This window comes from Saccostrea cucullata, unplaced genomic scaffold (assembly GCF_032062105.1).
Source record: "Saccostrea cucullata isolate Sc308-1 unplaced genomic scaffold, CSIRO_AGI_Scuc_v1 ctg7735, whole genome shotgun sequence".
NCBI lineage: Eukaryota > Metazoa > Mollusca > Bivalvia > Ostreida > Ostreidae > Saccostrea > Saccostrea cuccullata.
The window spans coordinates 64781-74913 of record NW_026937344.1 but is presented as its reverse complement, the minus strand read 5'-3'; positions in this window follow the sequence as shown (position 1 = coordinate 74913).

Below are 10133 nucleotides of genomic sequence, written 5' to 3'. Positions count from 1 at the left end.
GTGGAATGACCTGGTAAAAAATCAAGATTGCAGTTTATAAAAAAGATTGTTATCACGGAAGTGATTATACAAGTGTTTGAATATGATTCGTTCCATTATTTTACCAATACAACTTTACAATGACACAGGTCTAGAATTAGACATAATGGAATGATCATCTTTCTTAAATAAAGAGAGAACATAGCAATTTTTCAATTACAGGAAAAATACGATCAACAAATCACCTGTTAAACATAATGGTTTTAGAATAGCATACATGGTGGATTTCAACATCTTGTGACTAATATTGTCTTGACCTATTGCTTTCTTAACAGAAAGAATTGAAACTAGTGCTAATTGTAACGGGAACCGTTACAGATGTTCCCCAAACGCTCCCCAACTCCCTTTTAGTTCCATATTCCCTGTAATATACTATTTGTGAAAGCATTCAGTCCAAAATTATTAAAAATCACTCATTCAAGTGTATTTCTAATTTCATTCGTTCCAAATGCACGCACGTGCGTGCACGTGCATGATGACCATACCTTCTTGTAGGAGTCCCTTATATTTATTTATGTTCTGAATCCCATCCTGTTTGGTTGAAAAACAAGGGAGTTATAGCCATTTCAAGTGTCAGCCAATCAGATTGCAGCACACGTGCATGCGCGTGATTTCATGATCATTTTTCTATATGGCATTGTAGGATATCCTAATGAATGATTATGTTTTAAATTTCAAAGCATTTCGTCAAAAAACAAAGGAGATATAGTCATTTAAAGTTTCAGCCAATCAGATCGCAGCACACGTGCATGCGCGTAATTTCTTGAAATTTTTTGTATATCATATTGCAGGGCATCCTAATGTATGACTATGTTTTAAATTTCAAAGCATTTCGTCAAAAAACAAAGGAGATATAGTCATTTAAAGTTTCAGCCAATCAGATCGCAGCACACGTGCATGCGCGTAATTTCTTGAAATTTTTTGTATATCATATTGCAGGGCATCCTAATGTATGACTATGTTTTAAATTTCAAAGCATTTCGACAAAAAACAAAGGCGATATAGTCAATTAAAGTGTCAGCCAATCAGATTGCAGCACACGTGCATGCGCGTGATTTCATGAAATTTTTTCTATATCATATTGTAGGATATCCTAATTCATGACTATATTTTGAATTTCAAAGCATTTCATCAAAAAACAGAGAAGATACTGAGATTTTTGTTTTAGCCAATCAGAGCGAAGCGCACGTGCATGCGCGTGAGTTCGTGCTAATTTGACAGTGTCACATTATCAATAGTATTAATATATCTTTATATAATGAGTTTCAAATCATTTCATCAAAAAATGTAAAAGTAATAGCTATTTAAAGTATATCAGTCAATTCACTCATTTCACGCGCACGCACGTGCGTGCGTATGCGCGCAAAATGACCTTCGTTCCGCACACCTACACTACACACCTATTAACCCTAAAAAGGTTTTAGCTCAGTTGGGTGAACAGTTTCTGAGAACACTCGCGGACAAAAAAAGTACAGGAGAAGAAATAAGAAAAAAAATAATAATAATAACTAGTGCTAATTGTAACGGGAACCGTTACAGATGTTCCCCAAACGCTCCCCAACTCCCTTCTCGTGCCATATTCCCTGTAATTTTCATTAAAGAAGGCAAAATCTATGCATTTAAGACGTAAATAACGTTTTCCCAAAAGTATACCAAGTATTTCAAATTTAAGCAATGCAGGCGTGCGCATGTGATTGCATGAGCGTAATGACGATATCATCTTGTCTACACTATTTTACTCATTTGCACGTGCACGCATGTGCATGATGACCATACCTTCTTGTAGGAGTCCATTATGTCTGTCTATGTTCTGAATCCCATCTTGTTTGGTTGAGAAACAAGGGAGTTATAGAAATTTAAATTTTAAGCCAATCAGATTGCCGCGCACGTGCATGCGCGTGTTTTCATGACAATTATTATATATCTTATTGTAGGACATCTTAAAGTATGCATATGTTTTAAATTTCAAAGCATTTTGTAAAAAAACAGAAAAGATATTGAGATTTTTGTTTCAGCCAATCAGAGCAAAGCGCACGTGCACGCACGTGCATGCATGTGAATGGTGACCATACGATCTTGTAGGAGTCGTTTATGTCTATCTATGTTTTAAATCCCATGCTGTTTGGTTGAAAATCAAGGAAGTTATAGTCATTTAAAGTTTCAACCAATCAGATTGCAGCGCACGTGCATGCGCGTGATTTCATGAAAAATTTTATATATCATATTGTAGTACATCTTAATACATGTCTATGTTATAAATTTCAAAGCATTTCATCATAAAACAAAAAAGATATTAAGATTTCTGTTTCAGCCAATCAGAGCAAAGCGCACGTGCATGCGCGTAAGTTCATGCAAATTTGACCATGTCATCTTATCTACACAACTTATATATGTTTATATAATGAGTTTCAAAACATTTTATCAAAAAATATAAAAGTTACAACCATATTAAATATATCAGTCAGTTTATTCATTGCACGCGCCCGCACGTGCATGCGAATGCGCGCAAAATGACCTTCGTTCGGCACATCTACACAACATGCCTACTAACCCTAAAATGGTTTTAACTTAGTTTGGTGAACAGTTTCTGAGAACACTTCCGGACAAAAAAGTACCGGAGAAGAAATAAGAAGAAAAAAGAATAATAATAATAATAATAATAACTAGAAAGTCTGCTATTGCAAGCAATAGCATATGTCGCCCCGTATTAGACAAGACTTTCATTTTTATCATCACTAAAACAAAAGTCCATAAGCTAAGTTTGAACAACCATTGAGTCCATTGGAAACGGAAGACCTTAATTCGGTACATCCCACTCATTATTTTTAGAATCGGTAGGAGAAGAAAGTAGTGCAGGAAAATTACAAGTTCCTCAATTTGCAGACTTGCATAAAAGAAATCTGGCAGATGTACTGAACTGAGCCTCATACTTGTTAATTGGCAGTATCTTTCCTATGATAAAAGCTTGGGAAATGTAATTTATGAAGAAGATCAGCCGAATTATTTTGTGAATTGTAACGCCAGTGAGAACTCTGAAATTTCCCTCTTTCACTTTCATTTTAGAGGTTCTACCGAAAAACGAATCTGACATGCCACCATCAATTCGAGCATTTCTGCATTGCAGAGAGCTGATGTGTGTTATGAGATAATAAATCATGTGTGAACTTTCTCAGTTTAGCGGAATCATGAACATTTTCGGCGAGATGAATGTTTTGTATACAGTGGTGATCAAGGCTTTGCGAACCATCAGGAGCGGATCAAAGAATTTATGAATGAATAAAAACTATGGAAATGACGTACCAATTTTTTAATTTATACTTGCACTATCTAATGAAATGAATAATATACAAGTGATAGATATACAAGAAAACGCGAAATGATAACAAATGCAGCTGACAATCGTTATTTTTTTTTTATATAGATAAAATAAAATATTTATAAATTCAAGAGACAAAACAGAAGGAGAATGAATGATGGCAAAATATCACATGACGGGAACTGAATTTTATGAATGAAGATTTTAAAAAGTTACTTGTAAGTTGTATATGTTATATCTGTGTATTCTACTTGGCTGTGTGCTTCATAAAAAGAGGGGGGGGGGGCGTCTTGAACATAGTAAATAGCCATAACGTTTGAACGGTAAGTACTAGGGCTTTCGTATTTCAAATATGTAATCCTTGTGAAAAGAACTTTTATTGGATACGACGAACTTTGACCCTTTGACCTAGACCTTGGAGAACACATGTGTACATCTGAATCTTTTTTCCTGTTTCGTTTCTATGGCAACCGTGAGCGACTCATTACAATTATTTTGAAAGTAGAAATCACTTTGACACATTGCAAGGAATAAACATTGAGAGTTTCAAAACGATTGCCTGAGTAGTTATTGAGAAAATCGAAATTAAAGAATTTTAACTTTCACCTGGTTTCCATGGCAATAATCGATTATATGAAAATTTTAAATACGAGTTGCAGAACTACAGATACTAATCATTAAAATAAGAAAAGTTTCATGACGAACGTTTAAGGGACCAGAGAGAACACTCTCGGACAAAATTTGTCGCTTTTTACAGGTTTCCATGGCAACGGTAGACATATTGGAACTGAACGACCTCACTGCACACCGACAACCAGTGATCGTCCTTGAAGGAAAGTTTCAGGAAGATTGTCCCAGCCATCTCCGAGAAACAGCCTGGATAAAAAAAACATGCGTACAATATCAATATGTCGTCCCCGACTTCGTTCGGGGCGACATAATAATAATAATAATAAGAAACAGAGTAAAAACAATATGTTCCCCAACTTCGTTTGGGGAACATAATAAGAAACAGAGTAAAAACAATATGTTCCCAAACTCCGTTTGGGGAAGATAATAATGTCTTTGATTTCTTGTTCTCAAACACAGACTGTATCAAATTTGCTATTGCACACAGAAAAGAAATTCGGTAACATAGGGTCGCTTTCGTCAATACAAGTAATAGAAGCAAAATACTCGTAATCAATTAAAACATCTATTTTCTCTTCATTTGAAAGCATAGGAGTTGGAAGCAAATTGAAAGGGGGGGATAAACCAACAAAAAAAGTAAACCCCAATTTTAAACGCCTATATTATGTCTTTGCAAAAAAGCGGGGAATTAAGTCCCCCTAGCCCCCCCCCCCCCCCCCCCCCAGTTCCGACGCCTATTGCAAATTGAACCAGAAGTCTCTGTCGAGACTGTAGCTCTACTGGTTTGTACTTATAACAAAGGAAAAGAAGCCATTGCTATCGGTCTAAATCTGTAGGAGGAGTAGCTTTTCAAAGGAATATTACAGAAATTTCTATTTTTAGTAACCATGGCAACACCGTTCATCAAAATCAAAAAACCGATGAACTATGTATCTTAGTGTAGTCTACTTCTGTGCCAACTTATATTGAAATCAGACCAAACCTGTAGGAGGAGTAGCGTTTTAAAGGAATTTCACAGAAATTTCTATTTTTAGTAATCACGGCAACACCGTTCATCCAAATCAAAAACCGATGCACTGAATTATGTATCTTAGTGTGGTCTACTTGTCTTACAAATGTTATTGAAATCATACCAAAACGGTAGGAGGAGTAGCGTTTTAAAGGAATTTTACAGAAATTTCTATTTTTAGTAACCATGGGAACGCCATTCATCTAAATCAAAAACCGATGCACTAAATTATGTATCTTAGTGTAGTCTACTTTTCTGACAAATTTTATTGAAATCAGACCAAATCTGTAGGGGGAGTAGCATTTTAAATGAATTTCACAGAAATTTCTATTTTTAGTAACCATGGCAACACCGTTTATCGAAATAAATAAACGATGCACTGAATTATGTATCTTAGTGTAGTCTACTTGTGTGCCAAGTTATATTGAAATCATACTAAAACTGTAACAGGAGTAGCATTTTGAAAAAATTACTAAAAATTTGAAAAACTAAAATAGAAATTTCTGTTAAATTCCTTTTAAACCCTATTCCTCCTACAGATTTGGTCTGATTCAATAGAGGACGCTAAATTGCGTAAGATGTCGGATGGTAATGACTGAAGGAACGATGCCTGTATCAGATAATGGAGTGCAGATTTATGTGGCAATGCCGATTTCTCCAGGTGGTTCAGATGGGCTGTTTATCATGTTTACGGAAGGAGAGTTCTCGGTCTCGTGATGCTCGATGAAAGTGGACAGCGTTGCTCTAGTGACTTGCTTTTGAGCCGGAAATAATTCATTATTTATTTTGTTTGCTAAAAGATATATTATATCTTATCACTTAGTAAACAATTAAACAAAACATCTTTTTTTTCTTCGGTGTATTTATACGCCACTCATATACATCTGACCTTTCAGGGGTGTTGCTAAAACGCGGAACGGAAAGCGGAACGGAACGGAAACGGAAAATATTATTTCGATTAAATCATTTAAAATACATAAATTTTCTGAGAAACGATGTATGTTATACATATTTAATCACTTTTTAATAAGTACAAATTGATTTAGTCATGTTAAGTCTCTTACGAAAACCGCTGATATTGTAGTGACGTAGCATCGCTTTTTGAAAGGGGGGGTTAAAGAAAAAAGTCGAACTTGACAGGCGAAAAAAGACAATTGAGGATAAATTCCAACTCCAATTTCGTTCAGTAGTACTTTTTACACCAACTTACTACATTAATTTAACAGACAGAAAGTGTTGGGAGTTTTAATGAACATTTCTATAGGAAAAAAGGTTATATTTGGTAAACAGTTGAGGGGGGGGGGGCAATATTTAGTATGTAAATGAATAATGTTAATTGATAAGAAAAATAAAAAGTAAAAAAACTAGAGCCGAGCTCGTTGCAAAGCAACGAATAGGTCTTCCGTTGGAGCTACGGATAGGAAGACGTAACCTTGAGTCTAGGTCAAGCCACATTCTAAGTTATACAAGTAAGCAACCTAAAGACTTGTAAAGGAAGAAACTTACAATGTTAAATTTTCCCCATGAAAAACACTGTAAAGGAATGTATGTGACCTTGAACTTTATAAATGACCTTGCGTCAAGCAATGTTTCGCCATGAAAAACACTGTAAAGGAATGTATATGACCTTGAACTTTCTAAATGACCTTGCGTCAAGCAATGACAAACTCTGTTATAAAAATCTAATACCGTATAATCCCTATTAACCGCCCCGGGTGCTTAGAAAATTTCGAAAAGGGGTCGGTTATTTTGGTATTCTCTTCATATTATTTAATGTCATTCTTATACTTCAAAAATGTTAAAGAACAACTAAAATAATGCCGAAGCGGAACTTTACTTTAAGTGAAGATTATCCACCCAATTTATGCGATATGATTCATTTTCCACTGAGAAATTGGATAATAGACAAGTTACATTTTCACTTTGTTAAAATTTTGGCAGACGTTTGATACGATTCTAGATGATTTTAATCATTGTAGAGGGGGCCCTTGTTTTCTAATAATTGAAAAAAGACCTAGGGGGCGCTTATAGGGGCAGGGGTGGTTAATAGGGATCATACGGTATGTGTATTACCGACTGGAAAAGTACACACATGTTTTTTATACATTCTTTTAGTCCATGAATCCAGCCAAAACATCTTATCTTTAGTGACCTTGAACTTGAGTCAAGGTCATGTCCCACCCTGCATTATACATGTATCAGCAATGTTTCACAGGTACAAATACTGTAGCGAATTTACAGTTTCTCTGTCAGTAACCTTGACTTGTCTGAATGAATGGATATGTTCAGCCTTATTTTTTCTGAGCATATACAGTATCGAATCGGAAGAATTTATTAGGTTCAACACTATGATTAAGCTAAGGATTTAACAAGAAATATGTCTATAGGACATGAATGCCCCGCCAAGTGTATATTAGTAAATAATGCAACATTAAAATCTGTATTAGTGTATGACGTTTGTTGAGAATATCTTGAATAGTTTCTTTAAAATTGAAATCTTAAAAAATGGATATAGATTATAAAATCCCCTTCAAATAATGCATAAGCTTACATAAAAATATCTTAAATGGTTTCTTTAATACTAAGCAAAATGCAAATTAAAGACAAGTGAGGTAAAGGTCACAGGAAAGTGCAAGGTTAAAGTGTATCAGCATACTAAAGTTTGATAAAAATGTCTTGGATTAATTCTTCAAATCTGAGCACCGCACGTGTGGCACAGGGGTTAGAGCATCTGTTCTAGACTAAGGTTTGGATATCTGTCTCAAAAGTGTGCATATATTTTGGCCACTTTTGTATGTAAAAAATGCTTACATGTATATAATTAAACTTACATGTACAAGCATATTCCCGTAAAATCGTGCAATTGAAAATTCTTTTCGGGTTTTTCCCGTGAGTTGGAAACGTCACTTACTGGTACACTTACAATGACGCCGTGGTATTTCCATTTATAACTATCGGAGTACACGATGTATTTTTAACACCGACATGCCCGCGGCTCTCTGCGGCCACGCACGTGTGAACGAGGACTCGGGTGCAAAACTTTTTGACACAAGGCAACAGAGGTGGATGTAAACTGTAATGACATAACTGAGGGCATTGTGGCATCGCACTTTGAAAAAAATGCATAAAACAAATTCTAGACTTATAGATTTTAATAATTTAAATTGAAAGTGGATACACCCCCAAGGTAAGCCCCAATTTTTAATGCCTATATAATGTATCTGCAAAACATTTGTGTGAACCCCCCCCCCCCACCCCCCGTACAGATGCCTATGCTTCACAACAATATAACTGGTATGACGTTAAAATTTTTCAATAAATTTTAGTTTACATAAAATGCATGAAAACTGTAAAAAAAAAAAAAATTAGTTCAGTAAAATATTTAAGAGAGAAAGAATTTTCAAAGTACATGTATGGAAAAATCAAAATCGCTCACTTTCATATCGTAAAGTGACCATACCGAAGAGTTATCAAACAGGTTCAATTATTCATATCATATCTAAGATTTGCAAGAATATTGACCAAGCCACACACATTTTTCAAAGTGCATTTATATGGTCGATATTAACGCACTTTGAAAAGACATTTTATTTTTTTAAAAGTTCGTTGATTTGGTCCCAAATTTATCGCACTTTGAAATTTTTTTCAAAGTGCGTAATTTTTCAAAGTGCGTGGTAACAGGGCATACATAATGAAATTCGATTATTCGTCGACGATACATCACTGTTTGTAATAGTGGACACTGATATTAATACTCCTACATGATCTCTTACAACCGATCTTGATAAAATAAAGAAATGGTCACAAATCTGACTTTTATTAGATTTTAGGTATAGGCGAATGTGTGTGGATATGTGGAAGGGATGGTGTTAATTAATTCATTCAAGATTTGCTAAATTGTTCGTTCGGGCGAAGGCTTAGAAAAAGTGACACACTGCGCGTGCAGGTACACACCAGTAAATGTTATCATTAAAATAAAATTTGACGGACATTAATTTACACCACGAGCATTATATATATTTTCTGTTTTTCATACCCCAGATTTCCTTCTTTTGATTTACCGTTTACACAGGCCTGTGTTTTAACAGCTGTTCATAAATGCTGTCAATTAATATATGATACGAGAAAACGATACATCTCTCGGTAATTTATATTTTAGGGGGAAAATATAGGTGAAAATATATAGATTGATACCTTAGTATTTACCTGTGTAATTATGAGGTTACAAACCGTGACGATGACTGGACAGGATGGGCTACCCGTTATAAAAACAACTCATAATCAACTCTGCGGAACTCTGTGTGTCTCAATCTACATACTTTGGAGGCGCGTGTGAATGTGGGATTTAGTATTGATGTATTCTGATAAAACGCTCGATATTTGTATATTCGGGACGTATACAGTTGTACATTGTAAGGACGACGACAAAAGAACGTATATTGACTTACATACATATGTACATTTAACTTAAGATACAAAAAATCTATCACTAGTCATGCTAGTAGAAATTAATCAAAGGAGCATATTTTCGATGGTATTTGAAGTGAAACAGATCATGACCTCGATATCAAGAAAAACATTTGCTATATAAAAAATAACTATATGCAACTTTCATTTAATTCAGCAAATAAATTATTGAATGAAATGCACTAGCGACATAATCAGTCAAAGATACTATGAAATAATCTGAAAGATTCAACATATTTATATCCACTCATCAATTAGTTAACAAAACTAGAGCAAAGCTCGTTGCAAAGCAACGAGTAGGTCTTCCGTCCTGTTTTGACCGGAAGTGACGTCAACAAAAGAAAACAATGAGCTAAGTCGTCTCCAGTCACTTTATAATTTCAATTTCAAAACCTTAAGAAATAAGCTATTTTTGGCTACTTCCCGTTTGACCGGAAGTAATGTCGACGGACGGAAAATTAAGTTTTATGCTTCCAGTGACAAATATATCCCTAAAACTTGTCAAAAACGGCAAAAATATGCATTTTCTGACGACTTCCGGTTTGACCGGAAGTGACGTCGCCGGACGCATTTTGACAATTTCAATAGATTAAGCTTGAAATTTTGAACAACTTTGCTTCTTGGACGTATTACAAATTCTCAATACTTTTTTAGATATATGGAAAAAACTTT